Below are 18,730 nucleotides of genomic sequence, written 5' to 3' on the forward strand. Positions count from 1 at the left end.
CAGGAGAAAAGATGCACCCTGAAGTGGCAGCATGAATCCGACCACTGCATTCCACTGTAAAGTACATGCAAACATGGGGATATCACAAGTTTCTATTTAACTTCTTTAGAAACCCAAACGATCATTTCAGTAATATATACAGAGAAAAAGAGATCATAATAAATATATCTTTATCTTTTTCCTTCTTTATTTCTTCCCAACCATTATCCTGGCAGGCATTATTTTCTGTATAATTATAGCCAGAAAAATAAAACAATGAGACACTCATGTTATAATCCCAATAATATATCTGAGCCTATATCCTAAATAAATAAGAAATCTTTCATACTCAAGGGAAGAGTTTAAACACACACGCACACACACAGGTTTAGGAATACAAACCCACACATGCACACAAACTAGAAAGAAAGCATTAAAAATATCCTTCCCTCTTACAAAATTTTAAGTCAAGTCAATATGGTACAAGTGCTCCTAGGTCAAGCTTTCATACAGTTATCTGAACTTGCTTTCAAACTCACCTATGCAAGAAGGCAGTGGTTTATCCCATACTCTTCTGTCTCCACTCAGGCAGGTGAGAGTGCTGCTGCCATGCATGGCATAGCCTGGATTACAGCTGTACAGAACTACACGGTCAGTGAAGCGGCCCTCATCTCGGATCTTATAGCCATAGTTAGGGATTCCTGGATCTTCACATTTTACTAGATCAGAACCTACAAGAAAGAAAGGAACAGCAAGAGAAGTAAAGTTAGAATACATGCTAGCTGTAAAATAAAGATGAAATAAAGCTGGAGAACCTTATTTGTTCCTCTCCATTAATATTTTTAAGGAAAGTCTTTTTTCAAAAACTTCTGAATGGTCACCAGTGAAGCCAGCTATAATCCATATCTCCAGTCAGAATACTAGATGTGTACAGTAAGTTGCAAAGCTTTACCTGACTGAATTGCAAGACTTTGCCTCCAAATCTGTTCTGTCACCACCTGGGGCATGCAGGAGGGAAGGTTACACATATTTGTGCCACCAGGGATCTTTTCAGGGACTTTACCAACCATTTTCAAAAACCAACAATTTTCATGCCCACTTCTTCCAAACTCTAAGATCTTCATGGGGAATTAAAAAGTTGTCCCTCCCCACAAAAGACTGAGGACTTATGAATTACCACCTGTCACATACCTTATGACACACAATTATCAGGATCTCTAGCAACTCCATGCAAAATAGAAATTCCATAAGTGAATCATTATAATGACTTCATCAAACTAAGCTCTTAAACTCAACTACATATATGGCAGAAATCAAGATTCAGCTTCTGTCATGCTGAGAGCTGTATATTGCTCTTATGTGAAACAATGTTATGACCTTCTGTGAAGACAATCTCACATTAACATATTTCTCTCTTCAAACCATGATGCAAATGTTGAGTATTTTAAAAATTAGAATTGGAAACTTGAAATATCATGTGGTCTATTTACTGTTATATCCACCAACTTTCACCTCTTCCATTTCTCAAAAAAGAAAAAAAAAGAATGTGCTACATTTGCACTTTTTTTTAAGTCTGTCTGTCAAAACTCACATTTTGAGATACCTTCCACTTAGGAAAAATATACTTAAATTCACAATACAATTTTACCAAGGGGATGTCTATAAAATTGAGATTGAATTCTATAACTCTTTGTATGGAGGAAAGGAAAGTGTACAAATTTGATAATTTACACTTAGATGCTAAGCAAAGTTTTCTTCTCTAAAGTAGCAGCATTAGGCTTACCACTAGTGAGTTTATGAAAACTCTGATCCATTTATGAAATACAATAAATTATAATTCAAGATGTCTAGAATATAGAGAAAAGGAAATTTTAAACTGCCACAAAGAAGAGGAAGGAATAAAGGAAAATTCAATGGTCCCAATCCCATATAGGTCCAAGGATAATCCAAATATTTGGCTATGTCCTGCCTGTATAGTGTAAAGATAAGTGGGGAGATTGTGACATATTCAATTATATTAATATATAACAAAAAGTATGACTGTTAGCATCATAAAAGGCATCACAGATCATTTAGCCCTGTCTTCTTTTCACACAAAGAAAACAAATGGAAGTTTTTGTTACTTCACTTGGTTCTTGTGTTTGGAAGTGATAAACTCTAAGTCATGCTTTATAAATCAATACCATAGAAGGTGTCAGGAAGAGGGGGAAATAGAAGAGGGGGAAGGTGTTGGGAAGTGGGGCTTTTCATAGGTCACACTTTGAGCAGGCTCCACTAATGGCAATAAATAATGTTTCTAGGATATTACTTTGAATTCAAATAAAGTATGCTGAGGCTGAGCATCACTTGCCAGTGGAGTACGAAATTGGGAATATCCATTAGACAAATGAAATCCAGGTATGTAAAATATAAACAAAAAGGGTAAAAAGTTTATGATTATTCTTTATACAATTGTAACATAACTCTGAATGAATTAAAAACAATCTATACTAAGGTGATAGGCTCAAACATTAGTGGTGCAATGCAGGTCTTACCAGTGAAGAAAGATGCATGCATATGACAAAAGGGGTTGAGGGATTGGGGAAGGCTGAGTCAATGAGCAGTCATGACACATTGTCCTGCTGGTGTGATCTGAGCTTCTGATTTCTCAGGGGGCACTAGAAATCTAGATATTTATGGTTTATAAAAATACTTATTGAATGAATACTTTGAAACCAAAAATTTTTTAAATACTGGATTAGATTGTTGAAGTTGGTGTACATGCAAGTAAAAGAACTACATAAATTTAGCAATATTTAAAATTTTATGAATGCCTGGCATCATTTAGACTTGTCAACTGGTGAAAAGGACTATATTCAGACTCAGAATGGGAATAATTTGGCCCATTTCATTTAAAACTTTTAAACTAAGCTGTAAGACACAAATATCTGTTAGGAATCATGAGAGATGGACCCAGAAATGGTCTCAGTAACTTCTCCAAAACCTTTCATTTTTAAAATAAATCATTTCCTGACCATGGGTTGTTATACAGCATGTATTAGATTTTAGGGTTTCTTCTTTTGATGTTTATGCCTAGGTTGGTAAAGTAAAGGCAGCAATTTTCCTCTGTGACTTAGGAAATGTCTCTAAGTACTACAGGTAATTTATTGATATTAATTCTTAAAATGTCATTCAGAAGATCCTCCTATGTTCAGAGAGTATGACCTTTAAAGATGTCAATTGAATAAATTACCAAAGTTCTAACATCCAAAAATAACCCATTTTAAAATTGGTGTGAAGAAAGGTTTTCCCCTGTTCTAAAATTTGCATTAAAGCCTTTTTTGGAACTAGGCAGGAACAAGTATGAAAAAAAAAAAACAAATAAGGAAACCAATGATGATTTTTCAATAAAAATTTCAAGTAAACTTTACCTGGGATGAATATTTTGCAGACATCTCTGTTTTATTACTTTTCTAAATATTCAATCCAATTACTGTTTTTATTTCTTTTTAACTTTATGTTTTTTAAAGCATTTACTGAGATATATCCACTGTCTTACAATCTGAAGTTGCAATCAATGACTTTTAATGCTATCACAGAGTTGGGCATTCATTACAACAATCAATTTTCAGAACATTTTCATTACTCCAAAAAGAAAAACCTCAAACTTAGCAATCATCTTTCAAACCCTCTATCCTTCCCCAGCCTTACATAACCACTAATCTAATTACATCTCTATAGATTTATTTATATTTATATTTATACAAATGGAATAATACCATATGTAGAGCTTTGTGTCTGGTTTCTTTCACTTCACATAATGTTTTTAAATTATTGTTATTATTAGTTTAATTAAATAACCTGTAGGTCAAATAAAGATCATACAAAAACATAACAGTCTAATATACCCCCCTAATGTTGACAGTTTTCATTTGTTTGATACATTTGTTACAATTAATTAGAGAATATGAACTAAGTATAGTCTATAGTTTTCATTAGGTGTATTTCATCCCATATATCACTCTATTATTAACACTTTGTAACAGTGATGTAACTTTGTTTTGATTCATGAAAGAACATTCTTATACTTGTACTATTAACCATAGTCATCATCTACAACATGGTTGATTGTGTTGTAAGTCCCATATTTTATCCTCTAACTTTTTTCTAGTAACATACATGACCCAAAACTTCCCCTTTCAACCACATTTACATGCATAGTTCAGTGTTGTCAATTACACTCACAATAATGTGCTATCATCCTCATCATCCATTTACAATCAACCTAATTAGAAATTCTGCAAAAATTAAGAAGATGCCCCCCATTCTCTACTCTGCTCCCCACTCTATCTCCTGGTAACCTAGATTCTAACTAATATGAGTTTACTTGTAATTAGTTCATATCAGCAAGATTGTACAATATTTGTCCTCCTGTGTCTGGCTTATCTCATTCAACATAATTTCCTCAAAGTTCATCTGTGTTGTTGCATGCATCAGGACTTATTTTCCTCTTAAGGCTGAATATTATTCCATAATATGTATATGCCACAGTTTGTTATCCATTCACTGGTTGATGGACACTTGGGTTGCTTCCATTTTTGGCAAATGTGAATAAAGCTGCTATGAACATCAGTGTGCAAATATCTATTTGAGTCCCTGCTTCCAGTTATTCTGTGTAAACACTTACTAAAGGGATTGCCAGATTATTTGGCAATTCTATATGTAGCTTCCTGAGGAAATAACAAATTGTCTTACGCAGAGGCTGCACCATTTTACATTCCCACCTGCAATCAATGAGCATTCCTATTTCTTCATATCCTTTCAACCCTTGTAATTTTCTCTTTTTTGTTAAATGGTAGCCATCTAGTTGTTGTGAAATGATATTTCATTGTGGTTTTGATTTGCATTTTCCTAAACTAGCGCTATGGAACATCTTATCATGTGCTTTATTGGCCATTTTTGCTTTCTTTTTTGGAAGCATGTCTATTCAAGTATTTTGCCCATTTTAAAATTATTTTTCTTTTAATGGTTGAGTTGTAGGGTTTCTATATATATCCTTAACATTAAACTCTTACAGGATATGTGGCTTCCAAATATTCCCTCTCATTGGGAAAACTGCATTTTTGTTTTCTTGACAAAGTCCTTTGAAGCACAAAAGTTTTTAAATTTGAGAAGGTTCTTTTATCTATATTTTATTTTGTTACTTGTGCTTTGGATGTAAAGTCTAAGAAACTATTCTCTACCACAAGATCTTAAAATGCTTACCTATTGTCTTCTAGGACTTAAAATTTAGGTCTTTAATCCCTGTGGAGTTAATTTTTGTATAAGGGGTGAGATAGGGTTCTCTTTAATTCTTTTGTGTAAGGATACCCAGTACTCACAACACCATTTGTTGAACAGACTATTCTGTCCCAATTGAGTGGACTTGGGAACCTTCTCAAATAACAGTTGGCCATAGATGTGAGGGTCTATTTCTGAACTCTCAGGTCAATTCCATTGGTCAGTATATCTACATATATGTGAATGGCATGCTGTTTGGACCAAAATAGCTTTGGAGTATGCCTTATGTAAGAAGGTGTGAGTTCTTCAACTTCATTCCTCTTTTACAAGATATTTGTTGCTGTTTTGGGTCCCTGAGATGTCCAAATAAATTTGACTATTCTCTTTTCCATTTCTACAAAGTAGGCTCTTGGAATTTTGACTGGGATTGCATTGAATTTGCAAATTGATTTGGGTAGAATTGCCATCTCAGTGACATTTAGTCTTCCAATCCAAGAATATGGAAAGCCACTTTTTATTTAGGTTTTCTTTGATTTCTTTTAGCAATGTTGTATAGTTTTCTATGTACAAGTTCTTTACATCTGTGATAGTCAGGTTTGGCTGTCAGCTTAACCAGGTGATGTGCCCAGTTGTCTGTTCAGACAAGCATTGGCCTGACCATTGTGGCAAGGATATTTCATAGCTGGTTGATTTATTAAATCATCATTCAGCTCATTGCAGCTGTGGTTCATTATATCTGCTATCAACTAAGGGTGTGTCTCCTGTAAATGAGACAGTATCTTGGAATATCTTTTTCCAGGTTTTCACTTTCAACCTATTTGTTTCTTTGGGTATAAGGTGAGGCCATTGTATGAATCATGTAGATGGATCATTACTTTTATTCATTCTGCTAATCTGTGTCTTTTGATTAGGAATTTTAATCCATCAAGATTTAATATCATTTACAGAAAGGCAGTATTTACTGAAACCATTTTATCCTTTGGTTTTATATGTCATATCTCATTTTTTCTATCTTTTTATCCTTTTAGTTACCCTTACTGATAATCTTCATTTCTACACTCTCCTTCAGGCTTTTGTCTCCTCTTTTTTCCTTTCAGTCTGTGTCACTCCCTTTAGTATTTCTTGTAGGGTAGGTCTCTTTTTGATGAATTCTCTCAGTTTCTGTTTATTTGTGAATATCTTAATCTGTCATTTTTAAAAGGCAGTTTGGCCAGATAACTCTTGGCTGCCAGTTTTTCTCTTTCAGCACCTCAAATATATCATACTGCTTTTTTCTCACTTCCATGGTTTCTGATGAGAAATCAGTCCTTAATCTGTTTGTGCAATTGTTTCATCCCTGTCCTCCCTCCCAAGAGAAAGCTTTCTTTCCTCTCTTACTTCTAGGGAATTGTGATCCATTCTGTTTGTTTCTGTTTTGCCTCTTTACTTTTTTACTCTCCTTACCTTGTCTCTAGCTATATTTTGCCTGAAGGGCAAATTCTGGGAGGAGGATCACCCCAGAGAGGACTTTCCCAAATCAGCATTTCTCAGCCAAACAGGACTAGGAAGCCACAAAGGTGGTAGAGACAATTTCCAAAGAGCCTTGGGGTGAGAGTCCAGAAAGTCATTAAGAAGCTTTTCGATGGCTCCCAAAGTGTGTGCTTTCCTGGCCTTTCCAGAAAATGGTGCTCTTCAGTAAACTGTTCCCCACAGCCTTAAGAAGAGCCTGCATCTTTAAATGGGCACTGCCTTCACCCACTTGGGGTGTGGTTGAAACAATGGCTGTAGTAATCCCTGTTAAGGGTGGGCTAAAACATCAGTTCAGAGCCAGTATCCAGAGATTTAAATTCACTGATGAAAAGCCATAATCAGTAATCAGCTGTACTCCTACTCACTCTTGGGGGAGAGGGCTTCCACATGTCTCCCCATCCAAAGCAGCCAACCAAGGACTGGACCTGAGGCAGCTCACTTCAAGAGTGGAGGATACAAAAAAAGAGTGGAGGATAGGAGCCAATAGTTGCCACAGAGTGATTTCCTCCATTCTTTATTGCAGTTTCTCTGCCTCTTTGTCCTGCTCTTCCCTTGTTGCTGTACAGGGCTCCCATAGCCTCCAGAGCCCCAGAGCACTTGTTTCAGGCAGCTTCTGTCTGTCCACTAGCTGTTTTTCAAGGATGAGTGAGCACTGGAACTTCCTATTCAACAATCTTCCCCAGAAGTTCCTGTTGTTCTTAGCCACATCTTGTAATGGATACAAGTACAGCAAAATTCCTTATGATCTAGTACTCAGTCTTTATACTAACAACCATCTGTTATTTTTTATGATGCTTTCTATCATTTTTACAAAAAATCACTTAAGACTTTTGATTGCATCATGAAATTTATTGCTTGAAAAGAAGTTCTATGCTTAATTTCTAAATACCTGAAGCTTCTACATTCATCCAATGCTGTTACAGGAAATACATTCCTCTTTCCTTTAAGAAAGTTAAAAAAAAAAGTATTTGGGCATGCCAGAATTCAGGTGTCCAGTTTTTCAGTCCACTGAAGAACATATTGTTCTTTCTAAGCTTCTGCTATGATTTAATAATTTCATGGAAATGCATAGCTAGAGCTGGAATCATAGACATTTATACCTGGAGGAAATATTGACGGTTATATTGGTCAAGTTTTTGAAACGTTTGGAGTCAGTTCTCTAGAAACTTTACTTTTTATTTTGTTTTGTTTGCTGCATGACAAAATTGGCTTGCCTGCACAAATTACTGAAGGCAAGTTGGCACCATGGAATCAAAGCATCTCTCAAGATATCATAATACATTAGACTTAGATTCAGTACTTGACTCCCGGGCTTTCGCTCTGTCCACATATACTAGGAAAGCAAACTTAGCTCTGCTGTCTCTTTGTCCATAAATTTAACAGGATTCATTTCAATTGAGTTTTTCTTGCCATGGTTAATAAGTAATATACTATCATTTTTTCCTTCTAAAATATTCAACACTGTTATTAAATATTGATAAATAAGTTTAATTGATGTGCAATATCAGAATTCTGAAATGATGATATAAAATATTGTGATGTTGCTCGGTGTTTGCTTCAGGAGGGGTTTTTCTATTGTTCATAAAAATTCAAATATATTTTGTTAAGAAATTATGACCACATCTCTAGAGATATCCCTCCAAGGAAGAGATATCTCTGCCTTACTTAGAATGTAATGTGTCTTAGAATGGTTAGTCTTCTGACTTCTCAACAGAAATAACTTTGAAAACATACAGAAGATATCCTAAATTTATGTATCTTGAGGACATTAATTTGTAAGTTAACAGTGTACAAATATAGTAACCGTAACTTTTTTATTCTGTAGTCCCTCTAAAAAGATTAAAGCTAGTCATTTGTGTCAAAACATTGAGTTAAAATTGATGCTTGAGTCTAATTGGTAATCTGCAGTCATAAAAGCAGCAAAGGTGCTATGAACAAAATTTTTTATTAAAAATAAGCTTCAAACATCAGGTTGGTGAAAATTACCACTCCATGTTCTTTGCAATAATTTCCCAGTTTTATTGTTTTTAAAGATTAAGTTTGATATCTCTTCAAAATCTTGCAAATTGTTAGTGTTACAAGACACTTGTTTAAACTTTCAAGTAGTTGGACTATTTGTTATCTTCCAAATAAAGCCATTGTGTGCAAAAGAAAAAAAAAACCTGTTCAAATGAAATCCATGTAGGCTGAACAAAGGGAACTGAAATGATGTGAGTTTCCTAGACTCTAGCTAAGCAACTCTTGAGAATGTGCTTTCATGTTCAGGCAAGCTTTGAAACATAATTGAAGAAGAATACTTGCCATTTATGAATCCCTCATACCTTCTGTCATAAGCAACTGAAAAAACTTTAAATGTTTATAGAGACTCATTATTTCATAACTTTACCTAAGACTTATTTATTTCATTTTGGAAAATGTACCTGTTCTAGTTTGCTAGCTGCCGGAATGCAACACACCAGAGACGGATTGGCTTTTAATAAAAGGGGATTTATTTTGTTGGTTCTTCAGAGGAAAGGCAGCTAACTTTCCACTGAGGTTCTCTCTTACGTGGAAGGCACAGGATGGTCTCTGCTGGTCTTCTCTCCAGGCCCCTGGGTTCCAACAACTTTCCCTGGGGTGACTTCTCCAAAGGCCTGGGCTGAGCTGCAAGTGCTGAGATGAGGAATGCTGAGCTGCTAGACTGTGCTACATTGCGTTCTCTCATTTAAGCACAAGCCAATTAAGTTAAACATCACTCATTGCAGCAGACACGCTTCCTAGCCAACTGCAGATGTAATTAGCAACAGATGAGATTCACCTACCATTGGCTCATGTCCACAGCAACAGAACTAGGTGCTTTCACCTGGCCAAGTTGACAAATGAATCTAACTACCACATGCCTTTCAGTAAAAATTTCCTCAGTTATCTGAGAAACACTGACATTCTCAAAACAAGGATGTATTTTCTACAAACATTCAGTAAAAAGGGAAGGTACATAGGAAATTTAAATACTCAATTTTATTTAAATATTTATTTGCAGTCATCCAGAAAGAAAAGGAGTTCAAGAAGAGGCCACTACTTAAGCTTATTTTGTTACTCACTTGAGAATTTCAATAATAGTGTATTTCCTGAAATGCTTGAATTATCCATTTTTTTTAAAACATAACTCTCACTCATGAGTGGGTGAAGTATACATGGGTTTGATTTTTAAATTATGATTTATTAATATATATCTACTTTTTTTAGCTAGAAGTTATTGGTTTCAAGTTGATTTGTCAGCTACTTTTTATTTACCTTATTTCCTCCACCAGTTGTACATTTATATTAAGCTTTGTTATTGCTATTCTGTGAATATGCGAGCAATCTTAGGGAAAGATACTCTTTTTTCTTTCCAAAAATAGCAATATTCAATAGGATGGTGATGATGTTTAAACAGAAAAGTGAACTTATGAGCTCCAGGGTAAAACATAAAAAATGTAAAGCCCTGAATAAAAATCATATAATCAAAATAATCACCTATTTTTCTGACTGTCAAATGAGTCATGAGTAATATAAAGCAAGCTAATCACAGCTAAGAATTCCAGGAGTCAATCATGAAATATTTTATAATTCTAAATATAATATATAAATCTAATCTTTAATGTTTGATGAACTCAGATCTTCTGCAGTGATACCCAGTAATCCAAATTCTTAATATGTTTTGAAAATTTTCATAAAAGAAGTCCAATTATTCAGCTTGCCACTGATTTTAAATATTAAACATCGTGGATCATCAGCACTGAGGATGTTTAAATGTCAGAGAATTTGAGAATCAAGGAACTTGAAGTAAGATCAGGATCAAGCATCTAAGTGGATTGACTGGAAATGAATGGACTGAGCCTATTTCAATTAATCTGAATCCATTTTTAAATGCATCTCATTAGTGAATATTGTTTTGATCTGTACACTGTGGTAAGAATTTATAATCAGTGCGGTGACTCTCTTTTCAAAACATACTTATTATCACTTCTAATCCAGGAACTTTGTTGGGCAGTGTGAGTGCAGTTGAATGAAACAGGCCCCTATCATCCACAGTCTACTTGTTTACATAGGTTAGAAAATAAATATTGAGAAAAACAATATAGTAAATGCTATGTATTCATTTGTGTGGCAACCTTGAGAGACACAAAAGGAAGCTAGGAGTGGTTGAAGGAAGAGGACAAAGCTTTGTAGAAAAGGTACCATTTGATCCATCTAGAAGGGTGACTAGGCATTACAGAATATGTAATGGGGAAAAAAAACAGCCACAGCTGTTTACACAAGGAAGTGACACAAATGCATTTGTATTTTAGAGAGATAATTAGCAGTAACATGGAGCATACATTGGAGTGGAAAACCACATAGGCAGGAATACTACAATGATATTTATTTAATGATGAAGGTCAAACTGAAGTAATAGATGAAAGATAAGATTGAGGGTTTTTATGAAGCATGAAAATATATTAATATATTCTCTGGAAATATATGATAGTGCATCTCTCTCAAAAGAGATGAAAGGAGGTGGAAGACCAGTAGATGAAAGATGGGTTGTCTCCAATGAGGAAAGAACAAGGAGGTAAAGAACAGTGCTCATGCAAGAGATGGAGTAGATACAAGAGAAACACCAGTAGTGTCAAGTCATAAATGTTAGTGTTGTCTCATTATGAATCTATGGTCCTAATCTGGAGAACTAATGGAAGTTCTTTACTTACAACTTCTATACAGTAATTAAAAACAAGTGTGCACTGAACATTTAGGGGCATAGAACAAGAAAATCTTGGTCTATATGAAGGTTATAGTCCAAAACAGAGATCAAATATAAATAGCAACAGAGTGTACTAAGTAAACAAGTAATAGAAATAAGTAAAACATGAATCAAAATTGACATTTAATCATAACAAATACATTCACTCTTATTTCTAACATATTTGTATTCTTTGTTGTCCCTGACACTTATTTTCTGTTAGCTTTTCTATTTTTTATTTTACCCCACTATGTAGGTGGATATGTACCCATTTCTCTGTATATTGGTGATAATAATCAGGAAAAGCACAGAAGATTCTTTTCCCTTTTTAATATTTTTTTAAAAGGAGTCTCCATAGGTTTTTATAACCATTGCTCCTTTTATGATACAGAATTAGCCTACAGTTATCTGATTAATATTAGTATAGGTCAGGCTTTACTGCTAAATGTTTTCACATTATACATGACTTCTGCATCTTATTTCAATTTAAAATAAAAATGTTGATGTAGAAACTACTACTCTGAGTGTTAAGTATTAAGCTTTTAATATTATTCTCCTAAAATGTTCTTTTAATTATGATTTCTACCTGATGGCAAAGCTAGTATATTATATATACTAGCTTAATCTAGAAATATTTCTTTTTTTTCATGAAATACATTCTAGGGTATAATTTCCTAATAAAACATTTTCTATTCTTTTTTGATCTAATATATTAATGAATATCTGGTTGGGAATGCATATCTAGAGTACCTTATCCTTTCAGCTAAATTATTCATTTATTAATTAAATCACTTAGTATATATTTATAAAGTGCCTATCTGCTCTAGATATTTTGCAGGGTACTGAAGATGCAAAATTAATTAACTCTAGTCCTTGCCCACCAGGAGCTCACAATCTGTATATGGAAAAAATCATCATATAACCACAAAGGTCAACATATTCTAATTCAGAGGGACATTCACTAATCAATTCAACACATATCATTGAACACTTAGTAGATGGTATTTTTACATGACACCATATATCATATGGTATTTAAATGTAAAGACATGGTCCTGATCCTCAGGGCTGAATTTCACTGGATATCTTAATACTACATAAATGAGAAATTAAGGAGAACAGGATGGACAAGCATCATTTTTAAATGGTACTCAGAGGAGGAGTTCAGTGAGCTGGAGTCTTTTGGTTACTTCTGCAGGGCTTCTGTGAAAGCAGGATAGTAGTACAGGGCACCCATTTATAGGCAGCCACTCAGCAGGAAATGTGGCTGCTTCTAAATGAGCCACCTGTACTTTCCAAAGCACACATAGAGGACTATAAAGTAACACATGCCAAGCTTGATTGTGGATGCTTCCTTCATTTTTACAAATAATAATAAAAATTTATACACATATACATTTATACAAGGGGATGTCCAGAGGCACAAGTACAATGAAATGACTTCAGCCTACCATATATTAAAATGTATTACATAAAATTACATGAAATGTAATTTTATTATCTTCAGAACATATTGCAAAATAGAGTGATGGTTTTTATCTTTCTACATGCAGCAAAATTTAAGAAATAATAACCTCTTCACAAAAGTCTGTTTTGTCTAAAAATAATATACCTAAAAATAGATCTCAACATGTTTCATTTTTAACACTGAAACTCACTAATTGCTTAAAACTCCTTGACAATTGCAAGCATCTGATGAACTAATATCGATCTTTAGAATTTGGCCCTGGGAATTTGCACCACTGAAGAACATTCATGGCCAACCAAATATGATGTTAAGAAGAATGAAAATTTCACAGTACATACTTAGATATAACTTGATACTGAAACAGAACAGAAAGTAAAACTAGATCAAGTACAGATTTTGATTGCATGTGAAATTAAATATTATAATAAAAAGATAAAGAACAAGGTGGAAAGTGAAAGGAAGTTCTACCAATGTAATCCAAATACCATAAAGAAACTATGCTGCCATTGTATTATATAATTCCATATTTTTATCACTAGCACACACTTTCAACAATGATTTTTTAAAGAAATGAGTATTTCTGTCAAATTGAATTAATTATATAATTATTTTTAAAGTTAGGAAAATTTTCAGAATATTTTTGCCATATTGCTTAAGAGAAACTTAATCCATTAAATGAAAATGATGGGAAAATTGAAAAAGAGAGTAATTAGAAACACCAGAAAAAGTAATTTAGTTCTAAAACTATCACTTATAAGGGGTATAGGTTTCTCAGGATATTATTTTAATTACCTTTATATGAATTTTCTCAACCTCAGTGATTCTTACATTTTGTATTTATTTATTTTGATATGGGAGAATCCAAACTAAGCATTTTTCTTATAAATTTATTTTAATAAGGGAAATGAAAGCCATGGCTAATTTATTATTTATCTCCATGGATTTAAGTATCTATTATATGCTTAGGAAACTTAAATATACTGAGTGACTTACAAGATGCATATTTCAATGAAGATGATCATGGAAAGGAGCAGGGATACTGTCAGAATAAGAGGGGATGGTAATTTGCATTTATAAAACACATCCTCTCTGCTATGCAGTGTATTAGGCAGCTTTGTCCATGTTATCTCTTTTAATCCCTACAATAATCTTACAAGAAAGCTAAAATTACAGGATTCTAAAAAAGTCAGACTCAAGAGCTTTGCTATAGATGAAATAAATGATGGCAACCCAGAAAAGGGCCGAATCTTTCTAGGACCTCACAGTCCAAGGATTTAATTATCACAGAATTGAATTTCAGGCTTTAGCTCAAGGAGGCAAAAGTCAAACTCTGAGAAGGCAGAAGTGAAGAGCAAATGAGGAAGTGGACCATTCAGCATCTTAAGGAGTTGACTTCTGATATAGAGCATGCTCCCTCTGAAGTGGACCCTCCTCCTATAGGTTCTGGAAAGGAACTTTCCTCTCAGGGGATGTGCCACTTCCACTGGACTCCTTTAGCCATTCTTACTAGTACCAGAAATTTGTCAACTGAATAAGGGACTCTGATAAATATTTTGATTATACCCCTTCTCATCTGCTAAGGAAGATCCACCTGATTTTACCAAATTTTAATAGATAAAAATGAAAATATTCTATAAAGTCCCATTGTAGATTTAACAACTTATCAATACTTCTTTTTCACTCATAAGTTAACTGTTCAATTTTCTTTTCCCCAGAAAAGCTGACAATGTTTTATCAAGAAACATAATAAATATATTCATATCAAATTTACCCAAAATCAAATGAACTTTACACTAACCCTCAAGAGATTATTCTTCAGGCAAGTAATGTCAAGAGCCCTGATTGCATGAATAATGTGCTTTCCTCTATGTGCCAGTTTGAAAGGATTATGTACACTAGAAAAACCACGTTATAATTCTGATCCATCTTGTGGACACAGCTGTTTATTTTAATCCCTATTCTGCACTTTAGGTTGGAAACTTGATTAGATAATCTCCATGGAGATGTGACTCATGCAATTGTGGGTATTAACCTTTGAGTAGCGGGAGATGAGACTCCACCCATTCCAGGTGGGTCTTGATCAGTTTACTGGAATCCTTAAAAGAGGAAACACTTGGGGAAAAGTTTCAGAGAACAACACACGCACAAGATGAGGGCCCATGCAAGCAGAGACCTTTGGAGAGGAACAAAAGAAATGCTCCTGGAAGAGCTTCAGGAAACAAGAAGCCTGGAGAAGAAAGCTAGCAGATGTCATCATATTTTACATGTGCCTTTCCAGCTGAGAGAGAAACCCTGGACATCATTCACCTTCTTGAATCAAGGCATCTTTCCCTCATAGTTTAGATCAGACATTTTTTGCAGCCTTGCTTTAACTTGGACATTTTCACAGCCTTAGAACTGTCAACTAGCAACTTAATAAATTCTTCTCTTTAAAAACTGTTCCTGGGTGGGCCACAGTGGCCCAGCAGGCAAGAATGCTCACCTGCCATGCCAGAGGACCCAGGTTTGATTCCCGGTGCCTGCCCACATTAAAAAAAAAACTGTTCCTTTTCTGGTATATCACATTCTGACAGCCTGCAAACTAAACATTCTCTTTGTCTATTTCTTTATAGCCAAAATAATTTTTTTTTTAAAAAAAGAATAATCTAGGAGAAAGTTTCAGGGACCCATATTGGACAATGTCTAAAGACATTGAGTAGAATAAATAGAAAGATTGATGAATGAATGGATCCACACTGAGGGAGAGGCTGAGAACATTCTGATCAGGAGGCAAACTGGGTCAATGCACACTGGGACTAGTTGGGAGGGCATGGGAGAGAAGGAGAAAAGGGGGGCCATCTGAGAAGTTCTCAAATAAAGTACTGAATCAAGTCCTCAAATTCATTCCCCTTTTCCTCCTTCCCTTTGAGTTTCTTAAGTGTTAAATGCTTATTTCTTCCTGCCCCTACATTGTGAAGGTTTCTATAAGAAAAGGTAAAGGATTTATGAAAACACTTTCAGCTCTTCATAAGTAAATTATATATATATATATATATATATATGGGATTATCAACAATACTTGAATTTATTACAGCTGTTATTATTCATGTTGTTACTTTTATTATTCTACAACAAATAAATTTGAAGTAATTCTCAAAGCATATGCCATAATGCACCACCACAAGCAATGCTGTGAGGTCATCAATTCCTAGGGAGTGACAGCAGCAACCAGACCACTTCTAGCTTATGAGAGCATTAGGAGGTAAGAGTACCAGTCCTCATTTTCAATATCCCATTCTACCACATAGTTTCTGTGGGAGTGATGGCCATCTATCAGCTTAATTGTGACTTATAAGTGCCAATCAGTCTTATACAGCTTGCCTCTGAGATATTAATAAGATAACTGTAAGACCATAGATCAACCTCAAACCACTGTGCTGAGATATAATGCTTGCTTATTTGGAACTTTTACATATAGGATATCAGGTTTCATATAGATGAAACATCATGAAGAGTTAAGTAGCAAAATCAAAATGTAAAATGAAAATAAGTAATCAGGAAGATGGTAGAATAGGAGAAGCAGAGCTAACTTTCCTTCCATGAAATAAATAGAAAAAAGGCAGAAAATGACTAGGACAACAGTTCCAAGATATGAGTGGCCACATTATATAGGGAGGACCAAGATAAAAATGTGGAGAAATTATGACACAAAGGATGGTGTGAGTTTATTTTAATCATGTCCAACTCCAGAGCCAGCTGCTATGTGTCACCCCATAGTGGGTGAAGGAGTTGAGCACTCCAGCTTTCCCATCTCCACAACCAGTTTAAGAGTCATCTCTCAGCCCCGAAGCCAGGAGCTGAGCTCAGGTATAGGAATTTGGAAATTCATAGACTTCTTTTAGCCCACTCAGAGAACTTGCTGTGGTGCGCAGTACCTATTCCCAAACTTGAGGCAGGTTACTATGGGTGCTTGGTTAGGGGATGACTTGGGGAGTCTCCCCTTAGGAGGAGAGGGGACACAGAGCATAGAAGAGCTGATCTGACAATTAGCAGGCAATAGAAACACTCTATGCTCTGCAGTCATGTCCTTTCTCCATGGAATCCCATGGCACTCACAGTGTGAATGGCAGGGGCATGCTAGAGAGCCATACAAAAGCACCAAGAGCTTCAGCCCCACATCAGTGTCTCATGGTTCATGGTGGGCAGGGATCCTGTAGGCTGCTGACTAGCATGTCACATATAAGCTGGCTAAGGGCTGGGAAGGATGAAACTTACAACTCCACAGCCTGAGTTTTCTTCTCCTCAGAAGGCTGGTAATCACCAGACCCATCATGTCCTCAAATGAATTCTTCAGCAAAATACACAGCATCCACCCTAGACCCCCAAGGGTTGGAGATCTACAGCATGCATGGAGACTGCCCCAATGACTGAAATATTACTGGTTTGGACCCCACCCAGGTGGCTGACACAGTCAGGGAAAAGCAGGCTTGAGAGAAGGTGGTGAACCAAGACCACCTCTACTGGGAATGCAAAGTGTACCCTGGCAAGTTGCTGTTCTGCCATATCTCCTATATAGGTCCAAACAGACTTACATCTCCCATGAGAGGCTTTGGCCTTGCTTGGACTGGAATTATTGACACACCAAGTGCTAAAGGAAACCTTCAATGCATATCCAAGCAACTATAAAACCTTAGGTGAGCAAGGGAAATAAACTTTTGAAAGAATATTATCAAGATAATCAAATGTGAAAAAAATCAGCAGAAAATAACAAAGCAATGAAGGTGGAAGAAGAGATGGCCAAATGACCAAATTAAAGAAGAATTTGGAGCAACTAATCAAATAAGTACACACAAATCTCCAAAATAACTTTGATGGGTTGGCCAAATACATAAAGCATATCAAGAAAACACTAGAGGAGCATAAAAATTCTTTGGAAGAGTAAATAGGAAAATAGCAGATCTTATGGAAATAAAAGATACTATAAATCAAATAAAAAATAAGCTGTAGACACACAACAGCAGATTTGAAGAAGCAGAAGAAAGAATAAGTGAACTAGAGGAGAACACAATTGAATGTGAATGTACTAAAGAACACATGGTGAAAAATATGGGAAAATTTGAATTGAATATCAGAGAAATGATGGATAAGATAAAGCACATAAGTACAAGAATCACTGGTGTCCCAGACTGAAAAGAGAAAAGGGTGAGGAAAACTTTAAGAAGGGATAATTAGGGAAAACTTCCCAACCCTTATAAAAAACATATATATGCAAATCAAAGAAGCCCAATGAACTCCAAATGGAATATTTTAAAATAGAACCACTCCAAGACACATACTAATCAGGTTGTCAGATGCTGAAGAGGATAAGAAAGCCCTGAAAGCAGCAAGAGAGAAGCCATTCACTACATACAGGGGAAGTCATATAAGACCAAGTACTGACTACTCAACAGGCACCATGGAGGTGAGAAGGCAGTGGTATGACATATTTAATATTCTAAGAGAAAAAAATTTCAGGCAAGAATTATTTAACCAGGAAGGCTGTCCTTCAAAAGTGAGGGAGAGTTTAAAATCTTCACACACAAACAAATGCTGAGGGAATATGTTTAAAAGGGACTTGCCCTGCAAGAAATACTAAAGGTTGTTCTATCAGCTGAAAAAAAGAAAAGATGAGAGGGAGAGAGAGAGAGAGGCCTTTACAAGGCACAGTATTGAAGAGTATTAGTAAGGGTAACATAAAGCATTAAAAGAGAGAGTGGGGAAAAAATAGATCTGACAAAGAAAACCAAAGGATAAGA

Source organism: Tamandua tetradactyla, chromosome Y (genome assembly GCF_023851605.1).
Source record: "Tamandua tetradactyla isolate mTamTet1 chromosome Y, mTamTet1.pri, whole genome shotgun sequence".
Taxonomy (NCBI): Eukaryota; Metazoa; Chordata; class Mammalia; order Pilosa; family Myrmecophagidae; genus Tamandua; species Tamandua tetradactyla.